Genomic DNA, 23,389 nt, shown 5'->3' with positions numbered 1-23,389 from the left:
CCTTGCTGTCTCTGCTGTTGCTGGTCCTTAGGCTTGCTCTCTCCTCGCCCTCCCTACTTCTACTTCAGTCCCTACCTCCACAGCATATCAGATATATATGTATGTGTTTTTTGAGGTAGGGTCTCACTCTGGTCTAGGCTGACCTGGAATTAACTATGTAGTCTCAGGATGGCCTTGAACTCATGGCGATCCTCCTACCTCTGCCTCCCGAGTGCTGGGATTAAAGGTGTGAGCCACCACACCCAGCTCAGGTAGATATTTAAGCACCATGCACACTTAAGCTTTCATATGAACAAATCTTGGCAATTTCCAAAGAACCGACAAACTAATCATCCATTTGAAGATCAGCCAGGGTGAACTTGAAGTCTGTCTAGGCATGATTTTCCTCCCATTATTTGTTGCTGTGTATTTGTGTGCACATGTGTGTGTATTTGGAGGTCAGAAGTTGATGTTGGGTGACATTCTTGATCTCTTGTCTTTATGGAGATAGGGTCTTTCACTGGAGCTCAGAGCTTGCTCAGGGGGATCCCCTGTCTCCACCTCTGGGGTGCTAGCATTATATAAAGATGGCTATCACACCCACTCAACATTTAGATGGTGCTGGGGGCAGGAACTTCCATGCTCATACTAGCATGTCAAGTACCTTACTGAACCATCTCCTTAGCCCCTAGGCAGTGTTTTTCTGTGTCTAGATCTAGGATGATATTTATTTATTTATGGTAAATTATTTATGGTGTATTACTCACAGCTGGAAGTAAGACCCTGATAATGGTTAAGATTGTATTCAAATTGCAAAAATGTATGAATTACAATTCCACTTAAACTCCTCTTGCCAAACCAGAAGTAGAAGGGAACTTCCCTAATCTGTTAAAAGTTATCTACAAAGAAACTATACTAAATAAACCAGGCGTTGTGGTGCACACCTTTAATCCCAGCACCTGGGAGGCAGAGGTAGGAGGATCGCCATGAGTTCAAGGCTACTATAGTAAATTCCAGGTCAGCTTGGGCCAGAGTGTGACCCTACCTCAGAAAGAAAAAAAAAAAGCAACTATACTGATAAATATGGTAAAATACAGAGTATGATGTTTCTATGTTGGGACTAAGACAGGGTATTCACTTATCATCTATTCAGCATTGGCCTGGAGGTCCAATAATATAGCAGTCAAGAAAATGAGGGCTGGAGAGAAGAGCAGTAGTTAAAGGCACTCGCTTGCAAAGCGTAATGATTTGAGTTTGATTTCCCAGTACCCACATAAAGCCAGATGCACAAAGTGGTGCATGCATCTGTAGTTCTTTTGCAGTGTCTAAATGCCCTGGCATGCCCATTCTCTCTTGTCCTCTGTCTCTCTCTGCTTGTAAATAAATAAATAAAATATTTTAAAAAATGATATGAGGGCTGGAGAAATGGCTTAGCGGTTAAGTGCTTGCCTGTGAAGCCTAAGGACCCCGGTTCGAGGCTCGGTTCCCCAGGTCCCACGTTAGCCAGATGCACAAGGGGGCGCACGCATTGCAGAGGCTGGAAGCCCTGGCGCGCCCATTCTCTTTCTCTCCCTCTATCTGTCTTTCTCTCTGTGCCTGTCACTCTCAAATAAATAAATAAATAAAAATTAAAAATAAATAAATAAATAAAATGATATGAAAGTTACAAAGATTTGAAAGGAAGAACTAAAGCTATCTTTATTTTTATGAATTGACCATGTATATAGAAAATTAAGAGATTCGCTTAATGGAGGCACTTAAGACATGCTAGATTTTAAAATTATTTCTTTGTGTGCCTGCTCATTGTCTGAGCACAGGTGTGCACGTGCATGCACCGTACCCGTGTGGAGGTCAGTGACCCGTGTGACAACTCCTGGCCTGTCCTCTTTATCTCAAGGCAGAGTTTTTCACTCTGAGTTCTTCCTCTGTTATTGTTTGATGCCCTCACTACAAGCTTCTGGAAGATTCTGTCTCCAAATCCTGTCTCTTAGTCAGCATCAGCATGCTGGGATTACAGAAGCCTACCATGGCTTCTGGCTTTTTATGTGGGGTCTGGGGATCAAACTCAGCCATTCTAGCTGAGTGGTGAGCGCTTTATCCACTGAGCCATCTCCTCAGCCCCGGTATGCTAGATTTTGATCTTGGTGATGGTTATACAGCAGTTTAATCATGCAACAAGTCACTTGGCTTTACGTCTAAGAATTCTCAACTTCATGCTGCTCTCATCTTTGGTGGGAGAAGTTTCTTTCTGCAGTTGGCAGTGACCACTGGGAAGAAAGAAACCCCCAAAGTGCTAAGAATACATGGCTGTTGAATGCTCAGCACTAAATGAGACATCTCCATTGTGCCCTCCAAGGCTTGGGGGGGGGGGTAGTTAGGAAGAGGAGCTGGGGAAGAGGGCTTTGGAATATGCTGCTTCCTAACATGAAGTGGCCATGGTATTCATGATATCACAGTGACTGTTACCTGCGCAAGAGGTCCTCAACATTTCATCATGAATGGTAGAAGAGGAGAAAAAGACATCACTGGTGAAGTGGCCCATGCCTGTAATTCTGGCTCTTGGGAGGCTGAGGTGAGAGAGAGAGAGGAAAAGAGAGAGAGAGAGAATCTAGAAACTCCTAAGAACCAAGTGAGATGGTCCCTTTTATAAGTTTTCAGGGGAGGGGACAGACCTATTTCACATGTCTCAGTCTTTGTGCTAAGAACCACACCATGGAGGCACTAGACAGGACCCAAGTCCATAAACCACATGACATTGGGTTTCCCTGGCACAGAGTGAAGGTCTTGTACTGGGCAGCAGAAGCTGGTCTTGCTAGCTTGGACACGGACCCTAGGCAGCAGGGCCTTTAAAGTGACCACATGTGTTTTAACAGGTATGCCACGATGATTTGCATTAAAATTTTGCCTCAGATGGTTTTAAACCATGCCTGCCAATTTGACACTGCTTCCTTAGAAATGGAAGGCTTAATTCTGTCTTTGAATGGTAACTGGACGAAGTGACTCACAGTAGGTGAATGGAGGTGACAGTCATATGATTTCAGATGCCGAGTCGTAAGTGAACATAGCTTCAACTTGGCTCTGCGAGCTGCCGTGTTATGATGACCCTCAAGTGTCCTTGTGGGGAAGAGTAGGTGGCTAAGCACTGAAGCGTTTTGTCAAACGACCAGCAGCTGTGACAGCTGGGCAGTCTTCAAGTACATATCCAGCCTGACTAGCCAGCAGACCTCTCAGAATAGCTGACATTTTTAAAAAATCCTTTTCCTTTTCATTTATTTATTTATTTATTTATTCATTCATTCATTCATTTTTATTTTATTAGAGAGAGAGAGAGAGAGAGAGAGGCAGATAGAGAGGGAATGGGACTGTCAGGGCCTCTAGTCACTGCAAATGAACTCCAGATGCATGTGCCACCTTGTGCATCTGGCTTATGTGGGTCTTGGGAGTTGAATCTGGGTCCTTTGGCTTTGTAGGCAAGCACCTTAACTGCTAAGCCATCTCTCCAGTCCGTTTTATTTTTCTTAAGGCAGGATTTCATATATCCCTGACCTGCTCTGAGCTCACTATGTAGCTGAGGCATGACCTTGACCTTAAAAAAATTCATTTATTCATGTTTATTTATTTATTTAATTGAATCAGAGGGACAGATGGAGGGAGGAAGGGAGGGAGAGGGAGAGAGAGGGGTGGGGGAATGGGCATACCAGGGCCTCTAGTCATTGCAAATGAACTCCAGATGCAGGCACCATGATGTGCATCTACCTAATGTGGGATCTAGAGAATCAAACCTGGGTCCTTAGGCTTCGCAGGCAAGTGCCTTAAACCACTAAGCAATCTCTCCAGCCCATGACCTTGAACTTCTGATCCTTCTGCTTTCACATCCCAAGAGCTGGGATTATAGCTGTGTACCACCATACTTGCTTTATGTGATGTTAGGGATGGAACCTGAGGCCTTCTCTGCATGTGGGCCAAGTATCCCACCAACTGAGCTACATTCCCTAGCCTCATGACTGACATTAAGACTGAAGCTTCATTATTAGCCCTGAGCCAGCACTACACAGCCAAGCTGCTGTGAATCTCTTACCGAACAAACAACATTGAGAGGTAACGAGAGCTAGCTAGAGAGTTTAGGAGTGGGATTTGTGGCCCAGTGGTAAGTAATACTTGCTTTCAGTTAGTAAGCTATGCGTGAGAAAGCTACTTCATGGCTGAGCTGATGGACACTGATGTTGTATTCTTATCTGGAAAAGCAGTTTGAAAGCCATGTGCCCAGCATTATTTAAATGAAAACACATTTAGGATTGCAATTAAAAAAATGCAAGTTATATTGTTACTTCTTTTTTAGGTACCCTTTTTCTCTTTGGTCCCAAATGAACCTCAAATCTCTACATATTCAGAGGAGGTTTTCTATCCCATGGAGGGTGACTTTGGAACATACGAAGAATAAGAAGGAGGCCAGTGAGAAGTTTTCCTACTGTAGTGAACCAAGAAAAGAGCCCTCCTTTACCAAAGTGAGGAGGAGGAAGAAGAAATTGGCTGCATCAAACCTATGAATGATAGTAGCCTCTGATGAGTTGTGCATGCATGTGTGTGTATGCCTTAGGTAGACATGCGGTGTCTTCCTCAGTCACTCTCCACCTTATTTTAAAAATATTTTATTTATTTACTGGGGGGGGGGGAAGTATAGGTATGACAGGGCCTCCTGCCACTGCAAATGAACTCTAGACATGTGCCATTTTGTAACCCTGAGCTATCAGGGTTTGCCAAGAAGCACCTTTAACTGCTGAGCCATCTCTCTAGTCCCTTCCATGTTATTTTTTTGCAACTATCTCTCGCTGAACCCGGAGCTCACCAATTTGCTTAGAAACTAGCCATCAAGTGTGAGGCATCCCCTGCTCTGTCTCCCCAGCAGTCGGGATTACACATTTATGCTGCCGAGCCTGGTTTTACATGGACATTGGGGGTCCGAATTCAGGTCCTCAGGTTTGTGCAGCAAACACTTTATCGACTGAGCACTATCTCCGGGCCACTAGCTTTTGAAGTGCTAAGGTTAGGGTTGTACTCATGAAATGGTGAAAGGACTGGTGAGGATAGTGTCCCCAAATCATAGCTGCCTCTCCCAGCCAGCCACTAGAGCTCGCCTCCGGCTCCCTCTGTTGTTGGAGGGCACGCTAGTGCATGCACTTGATGATCATAAATAGACAATCACCTCAGTGCTGTTTGCTTCATGCACTAAGAGGAACTTAATTCCCAACAAAATGCCAGATGGCTTTTCTTTCAGATTGGCTTAAAGAAAGCTGCAAGGTGGCTTCCAGCTCAGGGTGCAATTTTTCCTCGATGCTCCTTTCTCACCTGTTCCATAATTTCTTTTTTTTTTTTTAATTTTTTTTGTTCATTTATTTGAGAGTGACAGAGAGAGAGAGAGAGAGACAGACAGAGAGAGAGAGAGAGAGAGAGAGAGAGAGAGAGAGAGAGAGAGAGAGGGAGGGAACGGATGTGCCAGGGCTTCCAGCTACTGCAAATGAACTCCAGATGCATGCACCCCCTTGTGCATCTGGCTAACGTGGGTGCTGGGAAACTGAGCCTCGAACCGGGGTCCTTAGGCTTCACAGGCAAGTGCTTAACCACTAAGCCATCTCTCCAGCCCTGTTCCATAATTTCAATAGTAGGTTTAAGTGAGTCCTTCAAAGTACATGATCAGGAACAACTTCAACAGTAAAATGGTTTGAACCAGAGGTGGTGGAAGTAAGTGCAGCAATTACCTCCTTGTTGTTAGAACAGAACATCAGATTAGAAGCAGTGTATGCAAGGAATGGGTTTATGTCTGGCTCATAGAGTCAAGGGAAGCTTCATCATGGCAGGACCAGGCAGCCAGGCATCACATCTTGTTACATGGGCAGGGAGGGAACAGAAAGAATGAGCTAGTTATGAACAGCCAGTGGGGCTGGACTAGTAATCCTCCATACCAGCCCAACGACAGCCCAGTGACCATCCCAAAGGCTCGAATAGCCGGAGACTAAGTGTAAGGTTTAATCACAAGCACACGAGGCTGTGGGGACACTTTGCCTTCAAACCACCATAGCAAGCCCCTGGAAAAGGATGGGTTATCCTTGAGAATAACTCCTTAAAAAGATTATTAAGGTTTCTCTACAACCACTGGTATCGATTTTGAAAATATTGATTTTATCTGAAAAGGCAAATCAAAGGTCAGGAATAAATACCTCAATAACCAGGGCCATCCTATGCCCCTGGGGATGCCATGATCACTGACCATGGTACATTTGTGACACCTTCATTCTATGTTTGTCATGTGAAGTCATTATGCAAAACACACACACCCGAAGGGAAAGTGTGCAGCTACAGATGGCAAAACGCAGTCATCGGTGAAATCATCCTGAAGTTGGCAAAGTTAAGCCTTGACAACAAAGCCATCAATTGAAAGGAATACAGACAGAAGCACAATCTTTTGTGTTGGGAGAGAGAATTTTGTAAGGTTCAGTGCAGGAATCGGTGTGTGATAAAATTATGATAGTGAAGATTTTTAAAAAGACATGGAAAGAACATAACCATAAAACATTCCAGGGGCTGAGAAAATAGCTTTGTTGCTGAAGTGTTTCCCTTGCAAGCAGGAAGACCTAAGTTTGATCCTCAGTGTTCATGGAAAACACAGGGCGGTGGAACACACCTATAATCCTAGTGCTTGGGAGGCAGAGACAGGACCCTCGGGGCTTGATGGCCAGCTGGCTAACTGGTGGGCTTCCAGCCAATGGGAGACAGCGTTCCCGAGGATGACACTGGAGGGTATTTTCTGGCCTCCACACACACGCATGCACGTGTATCTGTGTACACATGAAACAGCCACACTCATGTACACTAAAGCCCCTCTCTTCCTCCTTCCTCCCAACAGTATGAAGTCCAAGGTGAGACACTGAGGTCAGCTGAAAGAACTATAGAACCATTTCTCTTTTAATTAAAGGAGCTTTATAAGGAGGTACACACCAAATTTTGGGAAGGAGTGTATATGGCTGTATGGGGGAGGCTGAGTCCCCTACTCAACTCCAGGGGGAATTTAAGAACACGCACACACACACACACACCCAACACACACCTTTTTCAATGTATGGTCCTGTTATACCCCAGGCTGACCTGGAATTCACTATATAGTCTCAGGCTGACCTTGAACTCACAGAGATCCTTCTACCTCTGCTTCTAGAATGCTGGAATTAAAGGTGTGCATCATCATGCTCAGCTTAAAAAATATTTTTAAAGTTATTTATTTGCAAGCAGTGAGATATAGAAGAGAGAGAGAGAGAGAGAAAGAGCGAGCAAGCGAGAGAATGGGTATACCAGGGCCTCCAGCCACTGTTAATGAACTCCAGATGCATGTGCCGTTGTGCATCTGGCCTTGCATGGGTACTGGGGAATCAGACTCAGGTCATTAGGCTTTGCAAGCCAGCACCTTAACTGCTGAGCCATCTCTCCAGCCTTAAAGGGGGAGTTTTTTTAAAAAAGTTTTCTTTTCTTTTTATTTTAAATTCTTTAAAACTTCATTACATTTGTTTGAGAAAGAGAGAGAGAGAAAGAGAGAGAGAGAAAGAGAGAGAGAGAAAGAGAGAGAGAGAGAGAGAACTGGTGCACCAGGGCCTTCAGCACTGCAAACAAACTTCAGACACATGTACCACCATGTGCATCTGGTCCTTTTGCTGATCAGGTACATCCTAATCTTAGGGCTGTAAATAAAAGGTTAGGTAAAGGCTTAAGAAAATGTTAGTCTCTTTCCTATACTTTTAAACTGACCTTCAGGCACAAGGGCTTCAAGGGGTCAAAGGCTTTCAGGGGAACAACATCTACCCTTTCATTAATGACACCGATGACAGTATGTTTCTCAGCCAGGCTTAAAGGCAGCACTCAATTTCATTCTCTTCTACCTAGGGGGGAACAGCAACACCAGAAATCATTTTACAATAGTTTCCCATGTGATTGCTTAGTTCAGCCTAAGCATCAGCACATGTGTATATGAACACAGACCTCTGGTGTTGTCCTGACTGTTATGCCTTTCACTGAAGGACATCTGAGAGCAATCTGTTCCAGCTCCAGCTGTCTGCCTCTTACATTGTCATATTCTGAATTCTTTGTTTCTTTGCATCAGAAATCAGGAAGATACTGACATCATTAATGGCACACTCAGGTATATTATCATCAGACTTTTTGGTTTTGGTATTAGGGATTCAACCCAAGGCTTTGTGCACATTAGGCAAGAGCTCTACCAATGAGCCACATCCTCAGCACTCATTATTCTTAAAAATCACAAATCCAAATTGGTAGCTTATGTTTTGAAAAATCTGACACCAAATACAGTAGAGAACTCAGGATTGAACAAAGCAGTCTGGCTTACATGGGTCCTGGGGAATCGAACCTGGGTCCTTTGACTTTGCGGGCAAGTGCCTTAAGTGCTAAGCCATCTCTCCAGCCCCAGGGGGATTTTTTTTGTTCGAGGTAGTTCTCACACTGGCTCAGGATGATCTGGAATTCACTACGTAGTCTCAGGGTAGCCTCAAACTTAGTGGTGATCCTCCTACCTCTGCTTCCCTAGTGCTGAAATTAAAGGTGTGCACCACCACGCCGGGCTCCCAGGGGGAGTTTTGATAGCTGACATGGAAGCAAATGAGCCTTGGCCAAAGGAAGATGAGGTGAGGGTCACAGACTTGCACAGTGGTAGGGAAACTGTGGCAGAGGTGATGAAAGGCAGATTTGTACATGGAAAATCTTGTGGGAAGATGGGGCACATCACGTGAGGCTATGAGATGTTTTTGGTTGCTGGAACCTTCAGCTCAGAGGGGCTGAGGCTAGCTGTGGTGGTGGTGAGTGACAGGTGGGTGGAGGTTTCCACGGTGACCTCATGGCAGGCTCCTCTCAGATCTTTCCTCACCTCCTGGGCCAAGAGCCGGAAGGGTTATCTCAGCACGCCGACCCTGCAATGAGAGCACCATGCACCGCAGTCCTCTGCTTGATCCAGAGATTACTGTGTTCTTATCGCATTCTCCACAAGGAGGGTGGGGACAGGAGGGACTTAGAAGCGTCCCAGGGGACTCAGACTACCAGAGCCTTCACTTGGATAGGGAGGACATCCAACCTACCTTTCCCACTGTGAATCTGTAGAAAACCAGGATGGGCTGCCTTTTCAAGATGGTAGCTGCATAGGACACTCAGCGGAGGCGTAGCATTTTGCATGGTACAAGATATTCTTGATCCTCCTGTGGTGCCACTGCTCAGGTAGCTGGAAAGTCAACACATACCCAGGGTACTCAAGTGCCAAGCGCTTGAGGGCCTACAACTGTAGCCTCCAGTTCTTTCTGCTTCCTGTGATTTCGCACATGGTATAGAATGACCACAAGGTCTTTGCTCATATGCCTTCTGGATGTCATTATAGTTAAGTCGCGTGGCCCTCCAATGAGGGCTCTCCGGTGTCTGCCTGATCTCTGGGGGTTCCCCCCTCATTTGCTGAATTAGGGTGCTGTTGCTATTGTTGGTGTGTGGAGTTAGGAGCAGTGCCTAAAGTATGGCTGTGTCAGGCTTGGAGCCTGTCTTTGAGTCATCTGTGATTGAATTTTCCATGAACTTGGTGGATGCAGTTTCTAGGAAAAGCCACCTCACATCCCACGACCCACCCTATGTTGAGCATAGGGAGCATCTCTGTGGATGGAACAGGGTCAGGCTGTCTTAGCAAAAGGAGCGCTACTTTGCATTAGTTAACAGAAATGGCAGAATGTTTTAAGAAGGCTGAATGTAGATTCAATAGCTTCGAAACTTTGAACAATAGAATGAGAGGAGACCTTATTTAAAAAGTGAGCAGGTGATTTCCTCTTTTGTCAGAGGTGAATTACAAGTTAATCACCATGGGAAAACGCCTCTTGTGCTTGAGGAAAAGATAGAACAAAGACACTCTACTGTTGCTTTTAGTTCTCCAAAGGTGAAGGTAAGCTCTTACGTGGCCCTGGAATTGAAGACATTTGGAAGTACATGGCGTTCCACTCTGATGACAATGGTGATCCTCACTGCAGGTGGTCCTCACTCATTTCTGCATTCTATATTTACTCTCTTGCTGGACTACGATGTACTGAACTCCCCCCACCCCATGTGCCCACATTCCTCTAAGCCACAGCTGCTGCCCTCACGGAACACATGGTCCAAGTGAGTGTGAGAGTGACTGACGTGGCATTTGTTACTTTACTCGTTGCTGTGACCAAATACCCAACAAGAAATAGCTTCAGGAAGGGAAGGGTTTATTCTGGTTTGCAGGACCAAAGATATAGTCCATCATGGCAGGAAAGGCATGGCAGAGGAGCAGAACGTCAGCTGGGCACATTGCTTCTGGTGCCAGGGAGCAGTAGTGAATAGGGCTGGAGTATAAAACCTCAGTCTACCTCTCCACGCCCGCGCCCCCCCCCCCGCCCCGCCTGTGAAGTACTTCCTTCAGCAAGGCTCCACCTCCTCGAGGGTTTACAAACAGCACCACCATTTCACTTTTAAACTACAAGAGACACCCATGGAATGCCATGTCACATGCTAAGTACGTGAAGCCACAGGCATGTGTAACAGGGGACCAGGCATGGTCTTTGGAGCTGAGACCTGAAGAACGTGTCAGCACAAGAGGGTAGATTAGCATATGTCCTCATATCACAGGGATACAGCAAAGATCCACACTGTCTCGTGCAAGAATGACTGCACATCCGAGAACCATTCCATGCTGGTGTTCGGTGAATGCCATTTCATGGCTTGCTGTTCGAAATAGTCAATTTTCTTATGTGTATTATATTTCAATTTTAAGAAAGGGGCCAGTGGGGTTGGGAAAGTCTCTTTGCAAGCAGAGAGCAGAAAGCAGAAATATTAGCGAACTAAGACAGAAGCTCTCAGGGCTAGTCTGTAAAGATGTAGGGGATGGTATGCTGACCAACACAGACTGGAATTGCAGGGGACGGGCCACATGACGCCTAGGTATGGGTCATTGTTCTAAGACTGGTGGGAGGTGAATGAAACACTTGCATCATGTGTGTTTTCAAAAAGTCAACCTGGACTAGGCTGGAGAGTGGGGGATAGGAAGTAGAGATGGATATTGGAAATGAAGGTGTCAGAGTTCTTCAGGAGAGAGGGATTTGCCATTAGGACTGGGGTGTTCAGGTTGAGAGAGACAGAAGTGAGTCCATTTTCATTGCATGTGTGTATGCGTGTTCTTCTATGTGCGGCTGCAGGTGCGTGTGTTACCTTCTCATTACTCAGACCTGATCAGTAGCAGTAGCTTAAGGAAGCAAAGGGTTGATTGTTGGCTTACAGTTTAGAGAAGTCTGTCATGGTGGGAAAAGCATGGTAGGCGCCTACAGCCGGCATCACTTCGTCACATCAGCAGGAGGAAGTAGACAGAGCATGGTAGGCAGGGCGGAGCTGTGAGGTCTCAAGGCCTGCCTCCAGCGACACACTTTTGCCAGCAGGGCTCCACCTCCAAAAGGTTTCAAAACCTTACTGAAGGACACCACCAACTGGGGATTAAGTATGCAAAAACATGGGTGAATGGGGGGGGGCATTTTACATTTAAATCACCATGGTGGGTTTGCATGCACATGTATGTAGAAGCCAGAGGTTGGCGTGGTGTGTCCTCCTGAATTGTTTTTCACTTTTTCTATTGAGACAGAGTCTCTCTCTAGACCCAGAGCTTTCAGCAAGCCCTGGGAGTACTCCAGTCTCACCTCCCAAGTGCTGGGATTATGGGCGCATGCCACCACACCAGGCATTTATGTGGGTGCTGGGGATCTGAACTCAGATCCTCATGTTTGTGCAGCAAGCGCTTTGCCCACTGAGCCATCTCCCCAGTTCAGAGAGTATAGATTTGAGAGAGTTTGGGAGAAGCTTGTTGTGAACTGCTCTGCTGGGTAGGAGAATGAAATATCTCCATGTATGTGGAAGGAGGGTGGTTCCAGCATTTGGGGCAGAAAGCACAGAGAGTGAGACTTGGGGTAATGAATCCTGATTCTTTTTTTTTGGTTTGTTTTTATTTATTTATTTGAGAGTGACAGACAGAGAGAGAAAGAGGCAGAGAGAGAGAGAGAATGGGCGCACCAGGGCTTCCAGCCACTGCAAATGAACTCCAGACTCATGCGCCCCCTTGTGCATCTGGCTAACGTGGGACCTGGGGAACCGAGCCTCGAACCGGGGTCCTTAGGCTTCACAGGCAAGCGCTTCACCGCTAAGCCATCTCTCCAGCCCTGAATCCTAATTCTTATGGGCAGGCTGAATTTGTGACCTGGGTCATGTGTACAGCTGCCATTCAGGATGGAGGGACCTTGTGCATGGGGTGTCAGCCTAGGGCTCACTGAGATCTGTACTGACTTTTGTCTCGGTCTCCAGGAACACTTCTACCTGATTCATAGCACAGCACAGTGCTATTTTCTAAGGCTGTCTATCATAGGACACACGAGGATTTAGGAGCTCTTCAAAGGAAAATAGACCGATGCTTGGTCTATCTTCTACAGCAGGCGGGGCTGCTCCACCTGGCAGTGGACACCCACACTTTGTTCTCCTGAGTGGCTGCTGTCCAACAAACTACACTGGCTTTGTGACGGAATCTTGGCTGAGCTATCCGTGGTGTAGGTGGTAGAGATCACGGAGTCCTGTGCACACAACCGGGAAGCCATCTGTGTGTCCAAGCCTGGTCCTTTATAGCCACGGTTGGCAGTCTTCCAGGAGCCTCTGAAATGCCACATATAGGGCAGACGCCGGGTGTTGAATGATGGAAGCTAACGGCGTACCCAGTGACAAGGCTTGAGTCTCTGGGACAGCTGCCTTTTTCATTTAATGATCTTGGAAAAATCACAGCACACACCACTGAGAACCACCGGAGGCAGGAGTGACGCTGTGTTCGTGAGCATCTCCCCTCCCTTTCTCTGTGCCTCTGTAACCTCTAGTAGTGTTCCAGTCTCATTGTGGACTGAGCTCCGTCTATTCACGCCGCCCTGATGAAAGATGTGTAAAGGCCCCCGCTGAACAGTCAAAGGGACAAAGTCCATGTGTTTGTCTCTGGTCTGAGTGGAGATGGGCATTCCAAACCTCCTTTCCTGAAGGAGTGTGGCAGGTGTTCTAGATAACCGGTTCAGGTAGGCGTGGATCACAGGTGCCCAACCTCCCCCCTCGTGCCCCATGTGCCCCATGCAAGGCCCCTCCCTCCCAGTGCTAGATCCCCTCCTCACCTTAGAAGCTTGATATCCACCATCCTTTCCTCGCTGGACATTCCAAAGCTCCTTTCCTTTGGTTTTGGATCCCACTATTCTCTTGTCTGGATTTACCTCTTAGGACTTTGCCTCAGAGTCCTCTACTCTTGAACAAAATGTACAGGCTCTGCCTTTGACTCGTCGAGTCTGATGCTAACTCTGAGTGGTTAACATTACAACTGGATTGTTCTGTAGTATAAAAAGGCTGTGCTTATGGTAGGGAAGGAGATGCCCTGCATATGGTCTGGTGTCTATCTTATGAATTCTTTGAGTGTGTATGTGTAAGAATACATGTGTAGGTGTATGTATGTCTGTGTGTGTGCAAGCCAGAGGACACCTCAGGTGCCATCCACTCTTTCTCTCCTTCCTTCCTTCTTTCCTTCCTTCCTTCCTTCCTTCCTTCCTTCCTTCCTTCCTTCCTTCCTTCTTTCCTTCCTTCCTTCCTTCCTTCCTTCCTTCCTTCCTTCTTTCCTTCTTTCTCTCTCTCTCTCTCTCTCTCTCTCTCTCTCTCTCTCTCTCTCTCTTTCTTCTTTTGAGCTAGCTGCTCTCACTGGCCTGGAACTTGCTAGACTGGCTGGTCAGTGAGCCACAGGGACCCCTCTGTCTCTGCCTCTCCAGCTCTGTGATTATGTGGCCCACATAGTCAGCTTTTCCTTTTTTTTTTAAAAAATTTTAACTTTTTATTAACATTTTCCATGATTATAAAAAATATCCCATGGTAATTCTCTCCCTCCCCAAGCTTTTCCTTTGTAATGTAGGTCAGAGGTCAGGTCCTCATGCTTGCAAGGCAAGCACTTTACTGGCTGAGTTATCTCTTCACCCCTTATGGGTTCTTGCTGGACCCAGGTAAGGTTTGTTTTTCTTGGCTTCATTTAGGTGCTGATAGCAGGAGATGTAGCTGGATATGGCCAGCCTGAGGAGTCTCTCCCAGGGACTTCACTCAGGTGTAGCTGTAGTCTTGTCTTAATATCATAGAAAAGAATTTCAGGAAGAATCAGAATGAAGAAAAGATTGGGTTTATTAAGAAAAGGACAGTGGTGTTATCACAGTCTCAGGGCAAAGTCTCTAGCTCCAGTGGTCCCAACAGACTAGACTCAGTTACCTGACCACAAGTTACCAATTAAAGAGACGAGTAATGGTGAAAAGCAGAGACAGAAAGTCTAATTAACACACGCTGGGAGAGAGGAACAAAGGAAGGAGTCCTCAAATAATTCTAAGTCGTGTATGCGGAGGAACCAGGACTCCATTTTAAAGCAGGCCATGGCCATTTTCTCATGTAGTCCTAACAGAATTCCTGTGCAGTAGAATTTATTGTGTTACTCTTTCATGATGGTAATTTACACACACAGAAGGTAAATAACCTACACAGAAAGGCTTACTCTGACTCTCAGTTTGAGAGGTTTCAGTCTGAGATCAGTTTGCTCCACCGTTTGGGGCCTTTGGTGAGGCAGTGCATCATGGTGGTGACTTGTGACAGAGTAAAGCCACTTATGTCAAAAGCCAAGTATCCAAAAACCCGAGTGTGATGACACATGCCTTAATCCCAACATTTTGGAGGCAGAGTTAAGAGGACTGCTGAGAGTTTGAGGCCAGCCTGGAGCTACAGATTGAGATCCAGGTCAGCCTGTGCTAGAGTGAGACCCTACCTCAAAAGTCAAATAGGGCTGGAGAGATGGCTTAGTGGATAAGGCACTTGCCTGCAAAGTTTAAGGACCCATGTTCGACTCTCCAGATTCCACATAAGCCAGACCCACAAGGGTGAGGCAAGTGCAAGGTTGCACATACCCAGTAGGTGGCGCAAGCACCTGGAGTTAGATTCCAGTGGCTGAGGCCCTGGTGCACCAATTCTGTCTTTCTCTGCCTCTAAAGTAATAAAACATGAAAATAATTTTAGACAAACAACAAAAGCCAGGAATCAAAGTGGGAAAGGAAGCGGTGGGAGGGTCTTAGACCCCTAACATACTCAAAGACTTTCTACTAGACTCCACCTTTTAAAGATTCCACCACCTTCCCATAGCACCATGCTGGAGATCACACCTTTAACATGTGGCCTTGGGGGACATTCATTATCTGAGCCACAGCAAGAAGGAAACTGATGCTGACAGAGGTTAACTAATGTGCCTGTTTAGTGACAGCCCTGCGATTAGCTCCAGAGCCTCCTGACTCCAAAGCCCATGCACTTAATCCTCAGGCTCTACAAATAACAACTGGTTATTTATATTGGCATTTAGGTCATAGTCCTAGCGAGCCACACTTGGAAGCCAGATTTGTAAATTTCTGTTCCTCTGCTAATGACTCTCTCAACTCACTGCTCAATTGTGGACAAATGCATATTAACGGTTGACTGCTAATTGCTAAATACTTACTTAAAATACTGTGAATTGAATCTTGCAAAAATAAAGACAAACATGATAAGGCCACATACACTTGGTATAAAATGAGCTCTTGTTACCTTTTTATTTATTTGAAGTTGGCCTCAGCCTCAAATTTGCTATCTAGCTGAGCATGACCTTGAACTTCTGATTCTTCTGCCTCCACTTGGTATTATAGATAAGTACCACAACTAAGTTTTTGTGGTACTGGGGACCAAACCCAGAGTTTTTTTGCATGCAAAGAAAGCACTTTAGCTACGGACCTACATCATTAGCCTCACTTATTTGTTTTGGAAACCAGGTTTGAACAGTTAAACTCAGTCACTTGGCATGGTCCTCCTAATCATGACACTTGACAGGGAGATCAGCATGATAATTAATGTGCTTCCCCTGAGCCCCCCACTCAGGAACATTTAGAGTTGCCCAGGTAAAGAAAGACGGGTTTCTGTTCTGTGCCGCAGACCTGCAGGTGGCCGAGAGTTAACAAGGACAAAGAATGATGAGGGATTCATGGGGTTTCATCCCTTGTGTGGCACAGGACAGTGGGTAACAGAAGGACAGAAACAGAATTGCAGGCAAGTGCCTGACAAAGAAAGATAGGAGTAGAAATATTCATATCATAATAACTAAACTCTGATTCATCTCTTTCTCACAATGTATAGTTCTAACCCTCCATGTACACATCAGAGTGTTTGGTGCTGGCTCCGTGGAAGAGTTCTTGCATTCTAATTTATTCTCAGTCTTACAAGAAAGGGCTTGAAAGGATACAGGAGGGCAATGCACCCTCATGATCTGGATGCTTCTTGGATGGGAGGCTAATGGAAAGGTTCAGCTGTTGACTTTGAGTCATCACCATTGTTCCTGGGGTTTGCACTAAGGCTGTCTGGAGACTGGCTCTATTCTCAGCTCTTTGGTCTTTAGGACTCAAGCCTCAAGTCAGATCTCAGCTGTTGGATTAACTATGGAAGCCTGAGGATTTTGGTAGGGGAACGAGGGAGGGCTGTGGGAGAGGACCCTTAGTGTTTACTGTATTTCCCTATATGCTGTGAACTTATATCTAATCATAGGGATACCTTTTTTTTTTTAATTTTTATTAACATTTTTCATGATTATAAAATATATCCCATGGTAATTCCCTCCCTCCCCACCCCCACACTTTCCCGTTTGAAATTCCATTCTCCATCATATTACCTCCCCATTACAATCATTGTAATTACATATATACAATATCAACCTATTAAGTATCCTCCTCCCTTCCTTTCTCCACCCTTTATGTCTCCTTTTCAACTTACTGGCCTCTGCTACTAAGTATTTTCATTCTCACGCAGAAGCCCAGTCATCTGTAGCTAGGATCCACATATGAGAGAGAACATGTGGCGCTTGGCTTTCTGGGCCTGGGTTACCTGACTTAGTATAATCATAGGGATACCTTTTGAAAATTTAATTTATTTAAATAAAAGTGCAAATGCCCAACATTTGCTTGGTAGGACGAAGACACATGGACAGATACTGAGGACAGAGCAGGGGAAGTGCCTTTCTGCCCATGTTGTTGAGCAGAGACTCCCTAATGCCCGCTCTTCCAATTCCTTGCATACAAGCTTGTGTGTGATTTGGGGTGTATGCACGTAATGGCATGCCCGTAGGGGTCAGAGGGCAATGTTGGTGTTGGGCCTTACCTTTCACCTCATTTGAGTCAGGGCCTCTTTGTTGTTCACCACTGTATATGCCAGGCTGGCTGCACATGAGCTTCCAGGATTCTCCTGTCTATACTCCCATCTTACCATAGGAGGGCTGGGATTGCAGACACTCAATACCCAACTGTGTCTGGCTGTCAAGTGGGTTCTGGGGGTCTGAACTCCGTTTTCCTACTGAGCCATCTCCCCAGCCCTTTTACATATTTATATACTATCTGTTATTTACTAAACATTATAGCAAATGTATTGGATTTTGTTTTTTACTTACCTAAATGCATTATAAAAACTGTTCTATCTCAGTTGCCTTTAACTAATATATGAATATGTACATACATTTATCAGACTTATTTTAAAGACAAAGTCTCATGGAGACCAGGCTGGCCTTGACATACATCTTAGAGATCGATGTGGCAGTTAAAGTCCCAGTCCTGTATTTATCAGCCTGGGGCATGAAGGAAGCAAGAGATGAGAATTTTCATCCTAGGAAAAACTGTGGCATAGTTTGGTACTAGCCTCAAATAAATGATGCTTAAAATGTGGCCCTTGAAAAATAAAAGTGGCCCTTGGCAGAAATTCACAGGCAGAGAGATATCTGGCTAAGGATGGAGGGGGACCTTCAAAAAGGAAGAAAGTATAAACAGCTCACCTTCTTGTCCACCTGTTCCTTCCTGCCCCATCCCTGACAGAGTGAGGTTCAGAATGGTCAACCCTTCCTTCACTCCTGTTATTTCACTCAATCTAAAACCTCACTTTGGTGCTGGAGACATGGTTTAGTGGTTAAGGCACTTGCTTGCAAAGCCTAAGGACCCAGATTTGATTCCCCAGTGCCCATGTAAGCCAGATGCACAAGGAGACACATGTGTCTGGAGTTCATATGCAGTGGCTAGAAGCCCTGGCGTGCCCATTCTCTCTCGCTCTCTAATAAATAAACAAAACTCCCCTCATTTGAATGTTAATATTTTGATACTGATTTGGGAATTTGGGGTGTCTTTGAGAGCATTGGAGCTTTATCCTGGCTCTTTGGTGGGCAATAGTTCAGGAGCTAGGGCTCCATAAGCTCAAAGGCCATACAAAGCTCTCAGAGTCAGTGGCCTTCAGATTCTTATCTTTATGGATTTTGACAGATGAAATCCACAGACCAGAGGATAAGAGTTAGAAGGATGATTTTGTTTTAGCTTACAGTTCTAGGAGGGAGAGCTGTAAGAGAACAAATGAATTCAGAGCCTTTATCCAATATGAGGGTAAGGAGGGGTTCCCAGAAAATGAGAAAAGACCCACATTGGGGTCTTTTATAGGTTTGGTTAGTCTAGTCCTGATGCCAAGTATCTGGGTAGGTGATCCAGGATTCTAGTAAATGCCAATTTCCCAGAGATCTCAATATTCCAAAAAACCTTCTTGGAAGGAAGGAGGGTAATTATGTTTTCTAAGAAAGGAGAACTCCTCTAGGAGAGAAGAGTCCCGACTCTTCTGACATTTCTCACCTGTAGCAAAGTGGAATGATCTTGATTCTCCTCCCCCCATAGGCTTAAAGACATTCCTTGTTTCTACTTTTGGGGAGCATGCTGTTACCCCCAAATACTTTGAATCCCAAAGGGTACCAAAGGAGCAAACTATCCCAAGGCACAGCCTTGAAGAAGACACAGCTGAGAGCAGTCTTGGTGGGATGGGCAGCTTCACCCCCGAGGCAAGCACGCTGTGAACAGTTCATTAGTGAAGGGCCCCAGTGGCCCATTACAGCCAATGATGGTTAGTGGTCAGGGTGATCTTGGATCCCAGCTGACCTAATCCCTTAAACCACACCCTTCCACTATCGCCCACTCTTAGCCAGTGTTCTGACACCTCAGACCACAACAGAGTGCAATTAATTCACTAGCAACTGCACTCTATGGGGTCTCAATGCAAGTACAAGTAGACTGTCAGGGAGCTTCCATCTTACCCGGGCAGCTAAGCATCCTCAGCTGAGTCAGTAATGGGAAAGTGCATGATGGGATTAAGGTTAAAATGTTCACAGCTACCATTTACTGAAGAGTTTCTGTGTTTTCGGTTCTGGACAAGTACTTGGCATAGGAATCTTCCCAGTGGTCCCATGAGATAGATGTTTTATAACTTTTAGAACTGAGGGGTTCAATGACCTGCTTGGAGACTCCAGCTAGCAAGAGCAGCCCAGGACTCAACTGGTGTGCTGAGGGCTAGCCATTTCCTCAACTCCTCTTACTCTTCAAAGACTCAGATGATGCCTGGCCTTTAGGGAGTCCTGGTACATATTAATATGGTTAAGATTTGAGGCTTTCAGTATCAAATTTAGTCCTCTGTATTTCATTTGTGATTATGTGTGCGGTGGTAATGGTGGTGGTCATCGGGGGTTGGAGCGTGCATGTATTGGTACCTGTGCCAAGGTCAGACAACCTTGGATGCCAGTGCTTGCCTTCTACCTTGTTTTAAGGTAGGGTCACTTGTTTACCACTGGGATGGCCAGGATGGCCTGCAAACTTCTGGGAGATTCTCCTGTCTCTGCCTCCCATCTTGCCATAGGAGCATTGGAACTAAGGACAATGATTCCAGTGTCTGGCTTTACATGGGTTCTCAGGATTCAAACTCAGGTACTCATGCTTGCGGAAAGTGCTTTCTCAAGGAGCCATCTCCCTAGTCCTGTATTTCTATAGCCTAGAGTTTTTCATACTTATTTGTATATGAACCCCTCCTTACTTTATTTTATACAATGGGGTCTAAGATGCAGAAGAAAATGAGCCAGGGCGCCCATGGACCTCTCTTCTCCGTGCAGGCAGTTCTGTGCCGAGCCTTGTTATGTCCCTACCAGGCCATGTTCACGAACGTCCCGAGAGCAGGCGCAGCTAGGGAGGATCACAGGGAGTTCAGGGTAAATGCCTGTGTGCTGGGCCGGTTCCAAAGATGTGATCTTCTCCCTCATACAGACGCTTTTAAATCACAAGAGTCAGAAACACAAGTGTACTTATTTATGAAAAAAAAAAACAACTATTTTCAAAATCGAATCAGAGATATCCAACCAACAGCGCATGGATGGTGAGAACTTACATGCTGTCCATCTACAAAGATTTTGCTCCAAACCACACACTTGGGATCTGGGAGGTGGTTCAGTAGGTTAAAGTGCTTGCTGCACAAGTGTGGTAGCCTGAGTTTGGAGTTCCAGAATCTGTGTGAAGCAGGATATGGTAGTGCATGTTTGTAATCCTAGCTCTTCTACCTCGAGATGGGAGGTGGAGACAGGAGAATACCCAGAAAGAAGCTCACAGGCCAGCTAGTCTAGTGTACACAGCAAAAGACCCTACCTCAAAGAAGTGGATGGGATGGACTGACACCTGAGGTTGTCCTCTGACCCCCACACACTGCTGTAGTCTTCCTGTGCCCCCCCCAACACGTTAAAAAGTACTATGAATTACAAAAAGAAAACTATCATTAAGTCACCTCATACTGTTTTGAGTAAGTTTATGGTTTTTGAGTTGGCTCATATTCATAGCTATATTGGGGTACATATGATCCATGGGCTATGAGTTGGACATGCCTGTTGGTTCCAAATCTGAGTGTAATAAGTAGAATAAAGTTTTTCTATCTCTTTTTTTTTCTAGCTTTGTTCATTTTTGTTTATTTATTTGAGAGTGACAGATACAGAGAGAAAGAGGCAGAGAGAGAGAGAGAGAGAGAGAGAGAGAGAGAGAGAGAGAGAGAGAGAGAGAGAATGGGCATGCCAGGGCCTCCAGCCACCGCAAACGAATTCCAGACGTGTGTGCCCCCTTGTGCATCTGGCTAACATGGGTCCTGGGGAATCAAGCCTCGAACCAGGGTCCTTAGGCTTCATAGGCAAGTGCTTAACCACTAAGCCATCTGTCCAGCCCAAGTCTTTCTATTTCTGAGTGATGGCTTCATTCTCAGGTACAACATTCCCATGTAGCGTGCAACACTGGCCCAATTATCATTTTTTTAAAAATATTTTCTATTCTTTTTATGTATTTGAGAGAGAGAGGGAAAGACAGAGAGAGAGAGAACAGAAAAAAGAATGGGCATGCCAGGGCCTCTAGCCACTGCAAACAAACTCCAGACACATGTGTCACCTAGTGCATCTGGCTTATGTGAGTCCTGGGGAATTAAACCTGAGTGATTAGACTTTGTAGGCAAGCACCTTAACTGCTAAGCCATCTTTCCAGCCCCCCATTATCTTTATTATGGGAAGATCCAGGGAAATGAACTCTCCCTTTTCCTATGGTTCCAACCTAAGCCCAGATCCTGGCCCTGGCCCTAGACTCAGTTGGGGCATGAGTCCATCTCTGAGTCAACCTCAGCTACCAATAGGATGTCATGGCCCAGGCCTGGGTACATGCCTTGGGGTGGGGTGGGCTGCACATGAAAGGTGAGTGGAAGCTGGACAACTCCCTCCTCTCTGCCCATAGCAATCTGTTATGAAAGAAAGGGAGGACTGGACACTGGGCAGGTGGAACCAGCAGAGTCTACCATGAGGGAGACTTCTCTGAGTCAATAACTGGGCAAGCTTGTAAAAAGTACATATGATGATGTTCATTGCACTGCTTTTTGCTTGCAGTCAAGTACCTTTAACCATTGAATCGCCTTCCCAGCCACTCACTCCTGGTTTTCCCATGAATGCTAGGGATTGAACTCAGGTCCTTGTGCTTGTACATTCTTATCCAGTAAACTATTATGAGCCCCAACTATGCATGTTTTTATAATCAGAAAAAATCAAGTAATTTATTATTATTTTTTAAAAATTTTTATTTTTATTTATTTGAGAGCGACAGACACAGAGAGAAAGGCAGATAGAGGGAGAGAGAGAGAATGGGTGCGCCAGGGCTTCCAGCCACTGCAAACGAACTCCAGATGCGTGCGCCCCCTTGTGCATCTGGCTAACGTGGGACCTGGGGAACCAAGCCTCGAACCGGGGTCCTTAGGCTTCACAGGCAAGCGCTTAACCGCTAAGCCATCTCTCCAGCCCGTAATTTATTATTTTAAAAGAAAGCTTATTATAGTCAAAGCTAACATAAGATTCTCATATGAATGAGACAACTCTATTTTCTTTCTTAACAATCTGTATATATTCAAGAAAAATACATTATGTAGGAAACTTGGGCTTCTAGGTCCTCAAATCCCCTCTCCTGTCCTTGTCAAGGGCATATGGGGAGGCCTGGCTGGGTGCCCTGCCTGCACTTTAGCAGTGTTTCTGCTTGCTTTCTGGGTGTTTGGGGGAGGTGGCCCTGTGTTGAAAATGATCCTCTGATTTCTGAATCCCGTCCAGCTCCTCAGTAAGCCCAGGACAGTAAATCTTTCCTAACCAGTGTCTCCCGCCAGTCTCCCATTCTCCCGCAGGCAATGATGTCTCCAGCAGCCAAGCTGGTGTGAGCCATTGTGTCTCCTCTGCTGGGCACAGGCGGTCGGCCGATTGGCCCTCGGACAGCCAGGAGGCTTGTGCCGTGCTCGGGAAGCTGGGAGTACCTTTCAATCTTGCCATTAAATTGCTTTGTGAAAAGGGATCCTTTCTGCTTTAATTTCTTCTGCCACTGATGCAGGATTGCGTTTTCAGCTGTCCAAACACAAAAAGACATTTCTTCGTTGCTTGTCCTCAAGCACCAACGAGGCTCGGTGGAAAAACCAGGAACGCCCCTCCCCCCACTTTCTTTTTGCACAGATGAGTTGGAATAATGTAAGAGCTTGCCGGTTTTTCATTGTCTCACGCAAGGTTATTAAAGGGAAGGTGCATGTTTTAAAGCGTTCGTCTGGAGCTGCAGTGAGTGTGAGGCAAACCTGCCACTTGTGGTTCCTGCATCTGCTGCTCAGACACCACTCTTCTTTGTACTGGTGCTCACCTTGGCCAGAGTGCAGGATTACAGTGGAGTATATATTCCAAATAATGCTATTTGTATAATCATAGTTTTAGCAAACACAATCCCTAACATCTGTAGAGTGCATTCTCTACACTGCTGCCAGGGCTGTTTGACTGAGTTATTAAGACAAGCTCTTAGCAGGTTACCGCCTGCTTAGAAACCTTTGATGAGTCTCCATTGCCCTTGTGACCACGTCCAAACTCCTTAGTGTAGCATTTCAAGGG

At 45.7% G+C, this 23,389-nt stretch overlaps 1 pseudogene; it reads right to left on the bottom strand.

Moving 5' to 3' along the window:
* The window catches only part of LOC101596808, a 59,291-nt pseudogene that overhangs the window by 35,241 nt on the left and 661 nt on the right, over positions 1-23,389 (bottom strand).

The sequence above is a fragment of the Jaculus jaculus genome, chromosome 2, assembly GCF_020740685.1.
Source record: "Jaculus jaculus isolate mJacJac1 chromosome 2, mJacJac1.mat.Y.cur, whole genome shotgun sequence".
Classification (NCBI taxonomy): domain Eukaryota; kingdom Metazoa; phylum Chordata; class Mammalia; order Rodentia; family Dipodidae; genus Jaculus; species Jaculus jaculus.
This window is presented reverse-complemented; position numbering and strand designations above follow the sequence as displayed.